This window comes from Bidens hawaiensis, unplaced genomic scaffold, assembly GCF_021521415.1.
Source record: "Bidens hawaiensis isolate Kalapana, Puna unplaced genomic scaffold, B.hawaiensis_p1.1 tig00031126_1, whole genome shotgun sequence".
Lineage (NCBI taxonomy): Eukaryota > Viridiplantae > Streptophyta > Magnoliopsida > Asterales > Asteraceae > Bidens > Bidens hawaiensis.
Window position 1 is genome coordinate 119,366 of NW_027495223.1, and position 17,420 is coordinate 136,785.

The window sequence follows — 17,420 nt, forward strand, 5'->3', positions numbered from 1 at the left end:
TTGTGAGATTGGCTATGGTTGTGTTTAATGTGTTGTTGACCCAAACAGGTAATAAACGTGTTTCGGTTGCTGCTAATGATTCAGATGATGACTTCCAAACTCCAATGAAGAGACGGAAAGTTTTTGTACAAGAAAGAGTATCAACGGATGTGGGACCGGTAGAAGTACCCTACACCACCGTGTTTGAAAAGATAATTCAGGTCAGGAATCCGTTGATAAACCTTTGCGAGATAATGGATAGTCTAACAGAGGAGCAATGGAAAGTAGTTGAGGAAATGAGATTTGGATCAGTAAGGCAGTTGAAAATATCACAGGTTCCAACAAAGCTAGGGTACTGGTTGTTGACTAACTATGATCATGTAACCAACAATGTGAACGTTGGTACACATAAAATATTTAACAATGGAGATGGTGAAAGACGTACTCAGGATTCCCATGGGAAAGAATAGTGTGATGGAAACAAATAAAATGATATTAAAGGAACCAGTTATTAGAGAATGGATGACACAGTTTGGTAGTAATAGAGGTTTGAAAAATATTGGTGAGGTCAAACGTATGATGAGGAGTTCAAACAACACAAGTAGGTTGTTCCAGCTGAATTTTCTGATAGCATTTAATACTGTGACGGGATCCAGTACCAAAGAATCTAAGGTGAACTTGAGGTTTGTGGAATGGATGCACACGAATGTGGACATAAAGAGTTTCAATTGGTGTAGCTATTTGATAACATGTTTGAGGAAAATGAGAAAGGACAGGAATGGGAGAATACCATGGCTCGTTAACACTGCTAGCGGTAAATGTATCCAATGTATTGTTGTTTCTATGTAATATTATGTTTCTCTAATGGTTTGTTGGTATTACCATTTGGTATATGCACATGATAAAGGTAAAGAGACACATTCAAGTTTACCGGTTCTACAACACTATGACATTCCAGCCTTCAAAAAACTGCAAAGTGATATAAAAAACGACGGGACACATTTAGAAGTTGGTTAACTAAAAAAAGGCAAGACGATGAAATGTAACAACATGGCGGGTAACGAAGATGGAGTAGTTGATAATGCTGCAGGTGAAGAACTTAAAGGTGTTGATGTCGGAAAGTAGAGGTAGAAGGTAATAATAATCAAAAAGCGGGTGTTGATGCAATGGAGGATGCAGAGGGCGTTGAGTTTATAGTGCCAGAGGGTAATGAAGAAGTAGATAACATTGATATAACCGATTGTGACGCTAATGATGGAATGGTTTCAATGAGCACAGATGAAGGTAATGACATAGCAACATAAGAAATGGAGAACGTGATAGAGCGGTTGATAGAGCTTGGGTACAGTGAGAACACTCCTCCATGTGTGTCTAGGCTGATTAAACAACAAAATGAGAAGGTAAACTTATTTGTAGGCATATGAAGTTGATAGTTGTTGTTATGTGATGGTTGAAATGTATAATTTGTAAACGTTAAATGTCTTTGTTGGGAATAGGAAGGCTTAATTGAAGTGAAGAGTATTCAATTTGACGATTTTGTTGGTTATGTCGAGGAGATAATAAAAGAAGCGATAAGTAAGTATGAGGGTGATGAAAGTGTTAGACAAGCAAAACTCAAATGGGAGTCAAGGTTGACCAGGTACGCAAACAAACATGTGAGCAGCACAAATAGCAATGGTGTCAAGGTTGGTGATACATTGTCTTAAGAAAAAGAACTTGTGAAAGAGGTTGAAACAAACACGATGTTTGAGACCATACAAGTTAGTTGTTCGTTGGTTGATCACGTTTACGAAGTAGAAATGAATGCACTACAAAGTGGTAAGAAATTCAACACTACACCACCGGTTGACCGTCCCTCCTTTGACCTTGTGATGTCACAACTCACGCCTGTTGAGTACCATGTAAGTACAATGTTTTAGTATGAAATTGTGGCTTATATTCCGCGTGTCTACACATATTAAAATAAGTATATGGTGTAGGGGAATACAACACCGACAACGCCAGTTTGTCTGATTCCTTACAATGTGAAAGTTGATGTACCTATGCAAGGACATGAAAAACGACCATCGAGTCAAACAAATCTACCAGACAATATGAGATCGCCTTATGCTAACAAGAAGGTTATGTTGTTTGTTAAGCGGACACGGGTGGAGGATAATGTTGTGTGTGCCATATTTGCTTCGAATAAGGATGAATGGTAGATTATTTTGTGTTTGTTATTGGTTGTGTGCTTGAAGATGATAATAACTTATATTTATTGTATGCATTAATTTTGTGTTTCAAACTAAAGAAGTTGGCGTTGTTCCAAGAATTTCGTTTGAGAGCTTGTATACCGGGATATCTGTTCATGTTAGTGTGTTACAAGCTTGGGTGTCGCTGATGATAAGTTTCGGAATAGATATGACCCGCCAAGATTCTTTTGTACTCCAAACATGCTGGTATGGCTTTAACACCCCATTATATATTTGAGCATGGTATTTGTAAAAGTAAACATACATGTGTTGTTGTAAGTTTTGTAGTTGTTAGAATCATTTATTATGAAATATGTTACATTGTAACAAACTTGGGAAGAGCTTCATGAGATCGTTTCAAACAAGGATAGACTCGATGTGTTCAGGACGAATATGGAAAATTGCTTGAAGGAAGCGGGTCGGGATAGTATAAAGGATTATGAATTGGTGTTTATTCCAATTCTGCATGCGAAACATTTCTATGTGATGTGTTTCAATCTGAAAAGCGCCAAAGTGGAGGTGCTAGACAAGTGGAGGTGCTAGACAACCTTGTGGTGATGAAGAGTTTGATTCGAAACAACCGCCAATCATGGTATTTTATTTCCCTTCCAATTGAACTCGTCTTTGTATTTAACAAGTTGATACATGGTTAATCTGTGTATATTTCAACAGCAACACACCTTCTGTGATTACTTAGCGGAGATACAACATCCAATTACGTTAAGACTTAAAAGTAGTAAACGAACACGGCTGAAGATGGGTTGGAGGACGCTGAATAACAATGTTGATTGCGGTGTGTTTGTAATGTGTCACATGGAAACGTACAAGGGTAAGCAATTGAAAAACTGGTATACTGGTTTGGCGGTGGAGTCTGAAATGCAGAAAGGTCAGCTTAACGATATGAGATTGAAGTATTTGTCAAAAATGTTGCTAGCTGATGTTAACGTTTGGAGGGATGAAGTGATAAAGGAAGCTCGTGAGTATTCTAAGTTGGCCGATATTGAGAAAGAAAAGCTGGATGAAGGTGCGTTTGACAGGATATATCACAGAGTTGAAAGTTCACTCTAATTCAAATGGTTGTTTTATCATAAGAAGTTTACTAAGTGTTTTTGGAAATTAGTGTTTTGGTGATGTTTAAAAAATTCGAATGTTATGGATTCCTTGTGACTTTTAAAAGTTTATGTTTGAATGTTTTGATTTGGTATTGGTTTGAATATTTCTATTTCGTGTATTTGGTATGGATTGTATGGATTTAATAGTTGGTATGTTTTGTTAGTCTTTAAATGAGTTTGTTTAAAGTGGGAGTGTGCTTAGCAAAGGGTCTTATTTTTGGGACAACCACATTGTACTGGTTAAAAATGGAAATATAGAATGTGACTACTAATTTCTTCATGGATTGTAAGTTGCATAGACAAATTTTGAGAAGAACCCGAATCGGCACAACGACAACCAACACGTACTTGAAACTGGTGGTTAATGTTTGATCAGTTAATTGTGTGTTTCCCCAAAAAATAGAGGCCACATTAGTGTGATGTTCATAATGGGATTCGTTAACTCAACTTTGAAAAAAGATAACAAAATTGTAAATTCGCTGAATTAAAATATTAACAAGACGATGACGAAAGGCCGACGCGTTTCATAAAAAAAATAATAAGATTAGCATTTGAAGGTTTAAATAATAGAATGTGATTATAAAAACGAGTGTAAGAATGCAAAAAATGACAACTAGAAACACATATAGAGTACAAGAAACATATTATTAAAATAAGGATGATAGGATTAAGAGTGGGAGTTTACAAGTTACAGTAAAGCTTTTCAAATCGAGTGGACAATTTATATATATATTAAAAGATAAAATGAATGTATTATGTAGATTAAAGTGATGCACGAAATGTTGACTTCTCAAAGTCAATGAGTCAAATTACATTTGTTACTCATAATATTTGTATGATCAACAAAAAAAATTATGCTGAAGAAAATGGAGCAACACAAGTTCAGTATCGTGGTTGACCGAACTGCAACTGAGCGTTGACCCTTGTGTAGACTTTTTGGACAGAAATATGAAGAAAGTTAAGTGGTCCAAGAAAAATCGAAGTTAACAAAAAAGACCATCAGGCCATTATATATTGTCGCATTTAATAATACAATGAGACGATGGGGTAAACTTTTGAGATGTTTAATGTGTCCGATAACACATGAAGTATGAATAAGAAGCGGAAATAAAAGAAACACCCATGATAACACCAATTAGTAGTAGCATTGAAAAACACACAAGACAAAAGTAGAAACCAATAATGTATGAAACAACGAAAGTAAAATAAAGTACAATAGTAAATGATAAACATGTATTAATTTGTTGGAAGCTTGTCGCATTTACGCCTGTCATGCTCTTCAGACCCACATATTTGGAATGTCCTCGGTTTCCGTGGTGGTTTGGTTGTTATTTGTTCACGAATGGACTTGAAATGTTTCTTAGATCCAGAACCATTAGTTCTAATGCCAACTTGAATACGAACAAAGTCTTTAGAAGGCTGGTTAATTCCCAACAAATTGGCAATCCGGTCATTGTTGGCTTCGGGTTGGGGTGCCGATGCAGACTCATCTGCCTGAACCATATATCCTTGTACAAATTATTAAACAGAGATAGCTTATCCATTTGCCTACCAAACGTTGAACAACACATTCAACACCCAACATAATGTCATGAACAACACCTTGAGCACCTTGAACATTATTTAGTTTTTCGTTCTTATTGGGTAATCTCAAGGACGATTTAGGCACAACTTCCCTTGTCCATCACCTCAGAACATAATTTTTTTGGACGACTTTAACTTCGCAAAATTTAAGCACATAAAATATATGTCGGCATAATAAACCATATTGCTCAAACCTATGGCAACTACACGTGATAACCATGTTAAACTCTCTAAGGTATACCTACAAAAAGTAAGAAAATTTCATTATGATAAAAACACTAAGTTAAGGTTGTCGATATGAACATGGTATAAAAGAATGTACATACATGTTAATATGAAATGTATCTCAAACAAAACATTTCCATCAACATCTTTTTCCTTTATGAAAAACTTAGTAAAATCTCCAACTGGAGAGACGGCCATAGACCCACATCTATGAATTATTCAATGAGTTTCTTCTTATACATCATTGAAAATGTTTCTTATGTATATCCTATTCACTTCTCTCCCGTTTCAAGATTGCTGATAAAATCAGGATTCGTGTCTCGGGTGTCATGGTCATTCTTTTTTCGTTTGTATCTTTGATATTCTATTGCGGTTTCAAAATGAGTTAGGAACTCAACCAGCGTTAGGCTGCTGTTATACACTTGACCAAAAAAATGGTTCTCACTCTCGAACCGTGATGTTGTTCGCATTAGGCCCGACATAGGTTCATGAAGATAATAGGTGGGAATCCGATCATTCCTCATAGAAAACATATCAGTCAACCATTTGTGTCCCGCTAAATCAATATCCAGCATGATCTTCATCCATTCAACTTCAAACTGAGAAGGTTCGATAGAATCCGTCCATACGATGTCACAAATCCTCCTTTTGAAGGTTTTATCTTTTGACAAAGTATTCCCAACCTGATAAAAAAACAAAGTTAGTTGATTATGTAAAACATAAATAGTACAAAGTGCTTAATAAAATTAATAACCTTTTCTGCAAGTTTTTTCATAATGTGCCACATGCACAACCGGTGTCTCGAAATTGTGAAGACCTGTAGGATGGCATTTTTCATAGCCGCATTTTGGTCAATGACAACAACAACACGAGGCTCCCTGCCCATTGAATTCTTAAAAACTCGTAACAACCACTTATTGGAGTCAGTTGTCTCGGATCCTAACAATGCCGCACCAAAAGTTATATTGTGATGGTGGTTGTCAATGCCAGTAAATGGAACAAAGACCATATTGTACCTGTAGAAAGAGTAAGTGAATATCAGCACAAGCCAAAAAAAAATAATGATAACCGAAAAAAAAGGATGGAAGACATATTTGATTAAACGAAAAGTGGTGTCAAAAGACACTACATCCCCAAACATAATGTAATTACATTTCGTATCTTCGTCGGCCAAAAAAAGACCATCAAGCTTACCCTCATTACTCGTAGTGTATTCACATGAAAAATCTGGTAAATACTCCTTTTTATCCATTAATCTCTGAACAACCATTTGGGTATCATACATACCAATATATTGGTTAATATTACTTTTGAAGTTCTTACAATCATTAGCAGTGGCACCAACCTCTTCAAAACCACCGTAATGTGTTCTCATGAAATTAAAGGCCTTTACGGGTCCTATATTCATTTTCGATAAGCTCATAATTAATTCTTTTTTTACATATGTAAGTTTCCTAGCAGCACACGTAAACTTATAATCTGAAGCATCGATTAGTGGATGGTTATGTTCTTCAAGAAAGGCATAAACCTTGTGCGTGTTATTCTCCTAAATGGAAAGCTTCAAATGTGCATGACATCCGGTTCGAATAGAGGGTCTGTTACGACGTTGCTTGGTAGGATCTGAAGCCTCCGAGTCATTCAAACTATCAACTTTAGTAAAAGTTTTATAACCTTCTTTTGAACAAACAAAATATTTTAAGGTTATCAAACCACGTTTGGTTGCTTGTGTAGTCCTCCGAACCGTGAATCCATCTAGTTTGGAATAGTTAACATAGAATGAAAGAGCTTCATCAACGGTTTGAAAAATCATACCCATTTGTGGCCTTTTAGAAAGCGGGACATCGGGAATATATTACTTCATACCAAACCTAGGTGATGTTTGAACTATACCAACACCATAGTTCTCATTGGTGTCAAACTCAACATATGGATCTGTAAAAATATAATTATGTAACCTATCAAAACAAAATACAACACTAACATACCCATATGAATAGTACACCTATGTATAACAAATCAAACTAAATTAATATAAAACAATAAGAAACAAAAATCAAACATAGATTTATTATAACTCTATTAGTAATCATACATGTTTGTATCTAAAGGTATACATACCTAATATGGTATGCTACATTTAGTAGTAATATGTAAACAACAAGACATGCTTGTTACATAAACCTAAATATTTTCATCTTAGTTATTATATCTAGCATAACAACACGTAGAAAGATGCCAAACGACACATGTGTGTGTTTACACTATGTTTACAATTACCAGGTAAAACACAACACATGGTTGCTATACAGCTTAACCTATAATTTTAAGGGATTTTTAGTGATTACTTGTAGAATAACCATCTCCCAAAACAACACAATTATAATGTTGGTGCAACATGTTTATGACTATGTTTCTTGAAACAACAATCAGAAACCCTAAAGTAATGAAACTAAATACTGTTTAGGTACAACAACACCATAACCTTTTTTAGAATAACAATCTCCCAAAACAACACAATAATAATGTTGGTGCAACAACATGTTTATGACTATATTTATTGAAACAACAGTCTAAACCCTAAAGTAATGAAATCAATTACTATTTAGGAACAGCAACACCATAACCTTTATCTAGATAGACGTAGACAACAATACGTATCTTATGTTTCGTGTAAGAAAATTCAGAAACCCTGAAACTAACAAAATCAAAAATTGGTTATCAATAAAAGAAGATTTTGGTTTTTGTTGTGCACTATAACCTTTATGCTAGCAAAACAATAGAATAATAAAAGATTAATAAACAGAGATATTTACCTAGTTCAACCGGATTATCCATTCCAATTATGAAAAACCTTGAATGTTGAATGAATTGAACTCCTTTCTTATAATGGTAGTGTAAACTAATGAAATCACTAATTTCCAGCCTCGGATTGTTAGCATAAGAAATTGTGGAAGAGTGATAAAAAGTATACACTGATTTTTCATAGCACTGATTGATAGCATATGGAGATCGTGGGAAAATATGTAGCGGCCTGGTGCATGATTACAAGAATTGAAAGAGATCACATTTTACAATATTACCCTTTTTATTTTAATTATTAATTTCCATTTGCTTTCTTCTTATTGGTTCTTACATTTCTCACCGAAATAACACTTTCTATTTGATCCTTGGTGGATTAGTAAACATGTGCTTTGAGCTTGCTATGGTGATTAAATGTGAAAATAACATCATTAGTCATGTTATTCCATGATAATTAAAGAAAGAAATAACTATTGATCCCTTTTACTAAAACATCATTTTATGTAAGCAATTGGTTTTTGATAAAAATAAGTTAACATACTTTAAAGATAAGACAATCCCTTAAATTACTAAGTGAATTGTCCTTAATACTTTAGTAAAAATAACATTTGTATTATACATAAACTGCAAATTAAGATTAGTTAAGTTGTAAAGGATTAACCTTAAATTACCAAGTATTAACCCACACAACTCTTGATCAATTATAGAACTCATGTAATAATCACTCAAGAGTTGCTTAAAAAAGGTTATGTTGTACACTCCCTTAACGAATAATTAACCAATCTTAGTGGATGAACACCAACAATCCATTTTCAAAATAATGTTGATAATTCCCATTCTAAAATGGTCAATCACTATTAATATTCCATTTGGTCCATGTTAATATTAAGTTTCACATTTTCCCCCAGCCAAGCCATTACAAGAATGGCGATTTCTCGATTTATCATCAAGCTCGGAATCTTGGCGGCTCTTTAAAAGATTCTTAAGTTATTCCCCAAACCCTTACAAGAGTGTCAGTGTAACAACTCGATTTTTCAATTTTAGATTAGCCGACCCGTTTTTCTTCGGGAAGTTTTATCAATAAAAATATATCGTGTTTATCGAGTAAATTATTAATTATTATTATATTATTATTTAATTATTTATATAATATATATGTACAACTTTCATGCTTTGGTAAAAATATCCCAAACTTAAACTTTTACCCCTTGTTGCTTCCAACCTCAAACTATAAGGACTAAATTGCAATTATTATCATCTTTATCACCCTAACCCGTTTAACCTAGATCCGACCCTTGAATCCAAACTCATATCACAAAACTTATTACCCATTTGATAGCTTGCACCTTAATTCACGTCATATACTTGGAAATTGAATCTTTGGCCATCTTAAATATTACAAATCCGGCCTACCGACCTTTTATTATGTTAAATCGATCACACATTGATTCGTATAACTAAACTCTTTGGTCGACATGACCCATTCATTAATATACATGTAAACTATAACCATAATGCAATTAAACTGGTCCTCACCATCCTTAGACTATCGTCGTCATTAACCCTAAGTCAAATTTGATTTTAACACCCTGCAAGTACTTGTTCATCTTCGTCTCCAGCCGCGACTTCAAGTAACGACATTCACCAACGATTTGAGGTCTAAACATGTAATTAAACTATGGAAGCTATTAGAGTTGTCATGTTTAATGAAAGCCATGCATCAATTTAATCATATAACGCATTAATCGACCGATTTAGATTTTAGGTTTTATCAATTGAATTGGGTTTGATGGGTTATAACATAAAGGAATTCGATTTTATATAATAAACAACTTGACAGCTTGGCCGGGTGGTTGTGTGTGTTGCTGTTATGGTTGTGAGCCGGCCAACCCACGCATGTTCGAGTTGTAACACTCCGGCTAAAGTGGAATAAGCCCGAGTGTGACGTAAAGATTGCTCAAAACACATGCGACACTATTAAGTGACAATAATATCATTAATTAACTTAAACATCAAGTAAACAAGTTTGTAACAAGAAATACAAGGAAAAATACAAGAACAATTAACAACTTGTTCATTTATTAATATAACCTAAGTTCTAGTGTCCTCGTCACAGCAGCATTCTCTAAATAGGGTTCCTGTAACATATATATAAAATAATGTCAACTAAATGAATAGTTGGTGAGTTCACACAAGTTTGGATATAAGTACATAAAAATCTACAATTCCATGAACAAATGTAAATGAGAAAGTAAGGTCATTTCCAACTGAGATTGTGCACCAGCGTACTCAGATAAGTACAAGCAAGGTCCTTTCTAGCTGGGATTGTTCACCAACGTACTCGGATAATGAGGCCATTTTCCACCCATAACAACAAATGTACTGAGCGCAAAGGGGGCATATGATCATACTATCTTGAAGTAATCCATGAGCAAGTAATTTTGAGCAAGTAACAAATAAACACACAAGTCCATGTAGCGAATTGTAGTTTGTAAAATAATGAATAAACGAAATTGTAATATGGATAGGATATATATGCTACCCCCAAAAGTAGTAAAAGAGTAAAACGGGGTGTGAGAAACTCACCTTGAAGTTGAAGACAAAGTTGGAATAAAATCGAAAGTGCGTAATTGAAACCGAAGCAATTGAACGTCATGAATTAGAATTAAAAATACAAAATTAATTATTACTAACGACTCACAAAGTAAATAGATCGGGTTATCGGGGATTCGAAGTGCTTAATGTATGTTTTGTTATTTTATGAAGTTGATATTACAATATTATATTTTAAAGGATTATTAACAATTTATTAATTTAATATTATTTTAATTACAAGATTTAATATTAAGTTTGAATAATATAAAGGTTACGGAAATATTTGTGTTAACGATATATTTTATTTTATAAATGAAAGTGTTAACTAATTATAAAGTTTTAGCGAACGAAACATAACATATAATTTAAACGAGTTTAAAACGAATTTGTCGAGTTTGAAAGATTGGTTTTTAGGTGACAAATCATAGATATGGTTTAAAAACAAATAGCTTTTATTGATTTAATAAAGTTTTATAAATTTTAGTTTGGTTATTATATAAAAGAAAATTGATAAAAAAAAAGAAAATAAAAAAAACGGGCAGACCCGGGCTCGAACCCGGGTCCTTCTGCCTACACTAATATGCTCTAACCACTGGACCAAGTTGTTTGTTTTGTTATAATGCCCGAAACAAATATATATATATATACTATACTACAAGTTCATCTTCTTCATCATGAAACCCTAGATTTCAAATCTGATATTCCGTTCCATGTTTGATCAATTAAGTTTAAGGGTTATTTTAGGCGGCCACAAACTATGACAAAACATATACTAATTACCTCGTATGGTTTCGGATTGATGGAGAATGGAACCTCGCCGGAAAACGAACTTGAAAGATTGTTACGAGTTATAGAGAGTGTTTGAGGGTTAAAAAATTTGTTGGTGCAAGTTTAGTCGATATCTGGCATCCTATTTATACTAGTAATTGAAGACTTATCGTTTAAATTGGTCGTTAATGCTTGTAATTACTTCCGGCCGTTCTTGCGTCGATACGGATCGATTAAACATTAGTTACGAGTTATAATAACAATTTAATGGGTCATCAACGTAGATCGGTCCATATCAAACGTTGTTATATGATTTAATTGTGTTTAAAGCGTTTTAAAATGGGCCAAGAAGATTCGCCGGAGTCGTTTTCCAGTCGCCGAAAAAACGACAGGGTGAGGGTTGGGGGGCTGGGTTTACTAAAATATTAATATATTTTGAATAAACTTACATATTAGGTCCCTCATGTTCCCAATTGTTTTAATTTCAGAATTAAAAATATAATTACATTAATAACCTTTAAACTTTAGAATATATTTAGTAAATGGATTACAAGTTAGTATGAATTGGATTATTTCAATATTATACTTGGATAGCTCGGGATTCGTTTAGGTAAAACTTTAATTACCAGAGTTTTGGAATTTAAACGAAATGTATAGGAAACGATTAAATTATAAGTTGAATTATCGAAAATATTGTATAGATAGTAAACAAAAACTATGAATACATCGAGACATTAAAACGTGTCGGTTGACGAACATAATAGAAATACATTAGATGAAACTTGAAATATATATTTATATGTATACATATATTGATAAATAAAACCGAAAATTTAAAACGGGTCGGATTTTCGGGTATGAAAATTAACGAATGTTACACGAGTCCGGCTAGGGTTTATGTTTTTGGATTTTTTTTTAAAGTTTGTTTTAGTTTATTTGATAAATGATAACTAATATAAGCTATAAAACAAACACTATTTTGTTAAACTGACATCACTAAGTTACGTTTTCATGTCCATAAATCTCATTAGAATTAAGTTTTCGTTTATATATATATATATATATATATATATATATATATATATATATATATATCTGTGTGTGTGTGCGTGCGTGTGTGTTATAATTATATCTTAATAATAATAAACTCTATTTATTTCAAAACCCGAAATTCTAATTCACGTTTTCTCTTCGTTGAGCGCCTTTCATAAACTTGCATCATATTATGTGTGTGTGTGTGTAGGGTAGGGTTAACGTAAAAAAAAATAGTTTTGTGAGAAATATAAGAATAAATCTAAGTCCTTGGATCTAGGATCTAGTGGTTGAGATTGGTAGTTTTTAAAAACCTTATAGTTTCTTATTTACATGGTATATTGTCATATTTAGGTGGTGTGCTTTATTTTAAAGTCTTCTCACACTTCTCACAAAACAATTGTTTTTATTTGAACCATTTTCTATATATATATATATATATATATATATATATATATATGATGAGTATCATTACAGAACTGTTAAATTATTTAAGAAGTTAAAGGAACCATTGAAACGTAATGTTTTTTTATAAAAAGTTTTGCATGTTAATGTTATTTGAGTGTAGTTTCATCATTTTGTATATCTATATTTACGATTACGATTTTTGAAAATTAGTTTTTATACATATCTATGTTTTGTTTTACACCTATGTAAATTAGTTAGTACATTAATTTTACACATATGTAAACTTGTTATTTATATATGTAATCAAAAATTTTTATATAAAATATGATAAAACTACTCTTAAATAATGTTAATATATAAAAAAATTAAAAAAATGTTTAGTTGTGTAGAGTTCCTAGGAGTTCTTAACTTTTTTAGAGTTCTTAAATGATACTAACCCTATATATATGTATGTATGTATAATAAATGTATTAATTAGATTTTTACTTAAAAAATTTAAACAAAATATTTATGTATATTTTACATGTTATATTTAATAATTACACATTATTATTATGATTATCTATTTATTTATATATTAGTATTTTATTTATTCAAATAATTAAAGGTATATCTCAGTTTATTTTTAATTACAATATATTTTTTAATTTGTATATTTAATTATTTATTTATTTAGATTTTATTATTACAAACATATCTTGTATCTTAATTATTTAAATTGTTTAAGTATTTAATTATACATTTTATCAAGGATAATTGTTAGTGAGTCTATAATTAATAAAGACTAATGATTCTAACTATAGAAATCAATCGATCAATCACTAAACATTCTGATCACAACCTACTCAAATCACATCGAAATCTTAATTCATTAAATTATGTTATATCATTTATAATTAATTTATATTATTATATTTAACTAGGATCCTTGTCGGTGTATCCCGAAGGGTTCATCATTTTCCAACGTCATCATTTTAATTTCGTTCCTCTAATCAGGTAAGTATCTCACTCCCATCTTTTTACTCATTTTTACTGTTTTTGGGACATACGCGTTCTACTTATTTTAGTATTATTTAATACTCAACTTGCAACTGTTAGTCATGTGTGTTTAACAATTTATGTTTAACGTGTTATATGCTTATATGCTTTACTTGAATACATTTCGGAGAAGTCCAACATATTCTCAGACTAGTATGATCATACGCCCGTCGTGTTAGCCATCGTTAAGTTCATCTGGCATCGAGCTTACCGACAACATATTTACTTGCTCATTTGGTTAAATTTCTTATCTCACTTGACACAATTTGTTCTTTTATTTATTATTATATATTCATTTATCTGGTGTTTTGCTCACTCAACCTAGTGTTGATAAAATTATTGTATATTTTTAACTCATATGCAGGTTATCATTTGATTTAGTTGCAAGATTTGGCGAAGAACTTAGGATTTGCTATGTTAGAGAAGAGATTATCAAGACTTAGTTAAATTTAGATTTTGAATTATTTTGTTTATATGAATTATGTACTTGTATTTGGTTTATTTGAATAATGAATTAAATTTAATAGATATTGTTACTTTTTAGATTATTGCATGATAGTACCTTGAGAGCTGCGAGCAATCAGCTCACGCCCCGGCATTTCCGCCTTAGGTTGGGGTGTGACATGCAGTTCCCCGAATTATCGGCAAGCTCGGTATTTGGGGGTTAATTTAAAGGATTCTAAATATATCAACCAAGTCCTTACAAGAATGGTGATTTCTCGGCTTATCATCAAGTTCGGGGTCTTGGTGTCTATTTTAAGCTTTGCCAAGGCTTCACAATACTAGCAAGTTCTCGAGGTCTTGGGGTCTCAGCTTATCTCTCGTTGTTAAAATCTACCATACGTAATTACTTGTTTAGGATAATCCACCATGATTCTTAGTATCGTTTAAACTATCGTCCTCATTTTCGAGGTGAGTGTTTTATAACCCTTTTTCACTTTTAACATTTTTGGGTTGAAACACGTTACCATGCTTCTCGTTATTTTATGATCATTGTGTTTAACGATTAACAATTATGGCATGCATGTTAATAACATTCTTTCGCATTGTTTATGATGACTATCCGTGTGTAATGTTCAATGTGTTTATCGCTTTATGGTTGGTACATCAAATATCAAACATCAAAGTGGGAAGGTACGACGGGACGTACCTGCGCTACCTATCCTACAACTTCGGTTGTCGAGAATGGTGGTGTCATTATCATTCCCCTAGGTTTGGGCGTTATTTTTTGTTGCATTCAATTTACTTTATGTTTGAATATGTTGCATTCATGACAGGTGAATCGACAAACATTTTACACACACATACACACACACACATATATATATGCAAAACCTATGAAATCTAACCGTGTGTTATTGAAAAAAACATATTATTTTAAATGTGTTGCAGGTTGAATTCATGATGTGCGAAGGACGAATATCATTAGTCAACCTTATGATATTATATAAAGAATAATATTTGTTTTATTACGATGTAATGGAATTTTTCTTATTATCAAACTGAAAGTCCATGCTCTGGATCCTATACATCATATACGTGTTGAAACGATATGATACAAATCGATTAAAATATATTTACTATACTATATGATATTGCGGAAATAAATCATAAAAGAATACAAACACAATCACTCATAAACATCATGTATTGATATAACAATGTAAGTACACTTTGTAATCAGATTGTCAAAACTATTCCAAATTATAACATGTTAAGACTATTTATACACCAGCCTATGAGCCGTATAAGTCTGGTCAGCGTATAAGACTTATACGCTCCGTATAAGTCTTATTCGTCCCTAAGACTTATACGCCTCTTAACAATTTTCTAATAATGACATTTTTAGCCCTTTAGAATACAAATATGACATAATAAACCCATAAGACCTAGCATTAGACACTAATTCTCTAACAAACTTCCCCTTGGATATTGCTAGGTCTTTATATCTTCAATCAATACCAAAAACTCTCTTTCGATACTCTTTTCTTGCTTCTTCAAAAAACGGCTTTGTCGATCCTTGTTGTGAAGTTGGACGAGATACTCTAAATAGGCATATGTTGAAATCTATTCCATGATGCCTGAGTAACTCGATCCTGACATTCAGCTTCCATCTCAGCCTCAAACCTTTCTTGTTCTTAGCTGACTGCTCTCTAGTTTGTTTCCCAAGCCCTTCCAGAATGAATCTATTTATCAAAGCATAAATCCACAACCTTTTGGAAATGGTTGGCTTGCATCTTGACTTTATCATCATTGCATTGAATCCTGTACAAATGTAATATCTCTATGTCTTTCAGCGAACATTTTACCAACCACATCGAATCATACACTCGAATCATATCATACTTTTCTTTCCCACGATCCAAGTAAATGCTTGCTTCACCTGTCAACAATAAGTAGGACCAACAAAGGAAATAAGGATGAAAATTATGTTCCATTAGGTACAACGGTATCACGCGTAGCAAATCTGGTCTTGTATATCTCAACGTTCTTATCAACTCACCTTCAGGATGTTTTACAATTTCTTGACTTAAACACCTTTGGTAATTGAGGTGTCCATTTCTTGAAGCCACTTTTTGCCTCACTAACCATAAAATCCCAGATATCCTTTACCGGACCACACTTTGGTATACACAAAAGGTCATAATGCATACAAATATCATATGCATCGAACCAAGGCAAACTTTTAAACTCCATTAAACTATTGAAGTATTGTACTCCAAATAGTTTACGAATCCCAATCTTTCGAATTTTACTCAGATAAGCAATACTGAGACACTTACCCAAAGCAACATCTTTTTTGAGTTTTTTTATAGTACTTCACCGGGTTTAAGTAAACTTATTTAGGAACATCAAATCAATCTGGGAACCAACCCTTTATTTCATCTTTGCTAAATTTCTTTGGTTGTTTATAAGGATTCGGTTCCATCTTGATTTCTTCATCAAAAATCTCATCAAAAGCATCAAACTCTTCATTTTCTCCAACATACTTGACAACTTCAGGTTTATCAACAAATTCCACATCTCTATTCAACCAGTCTTCATTCATTTCTGGTTCAGGAATATCATTTTCAACATCAAATATCAAATCCTCAACAGAGACATCCAACATTTTCGCCATTTCAGACTTGGCAATAGGAATCTCCCCATCTTCCAGATCATCTACCATGTTTGATACACGAAAATTAGAAGTAATTAAATCTTCTAACTCTTCCAAAGGTTTATCGGACGGAGCAATTTTAAATTTCAACTCCTGTTGTGCTTCATCGTGTTGAACATCACCACCGTCATAGTCAATTTTTTATTTAGATTCACCGGATAAGACACCAGCAACTCCTAGTGGAGTATCATCATCATCATCATCCAGGTCATCATAATCATCATCTGATCCTTCAAAATCTACTTTCTCCTCATCTTCTTTTTCTTCTTCCTCATCCTCTTTGTTATCTTCAACAATAGGGTCAATAGATTCTACAACCACTGGATCACTAACAACTACAGGTTCATTTCCCTATATCACCATGTCACTAGAACCACTCTCCTGCATTGAGGCATCAACATTAATAGGTTCTTCAATCTTTGACTTTCCTTTTTCAGTAACCTTTTCAATATCATGATCAATACGAAAAGAAGCTTCAGCCACACCAAT

General features: G+C 32.9%; 1 pseudogene; it reads right to left on the minus strand.

Moving 5' to 3' along the window:
• Positions 1–4,558: 4,558 nt before the first annotated feature.
• On the minus strand, positions 4,559–16,940 carry LOC143581638 (protein FAR1-RELATED SEQUENCE 5-like; annotated as a pseudogene).
• Positions 16,941–17,420: the final 480 nt, after the last annotated feature.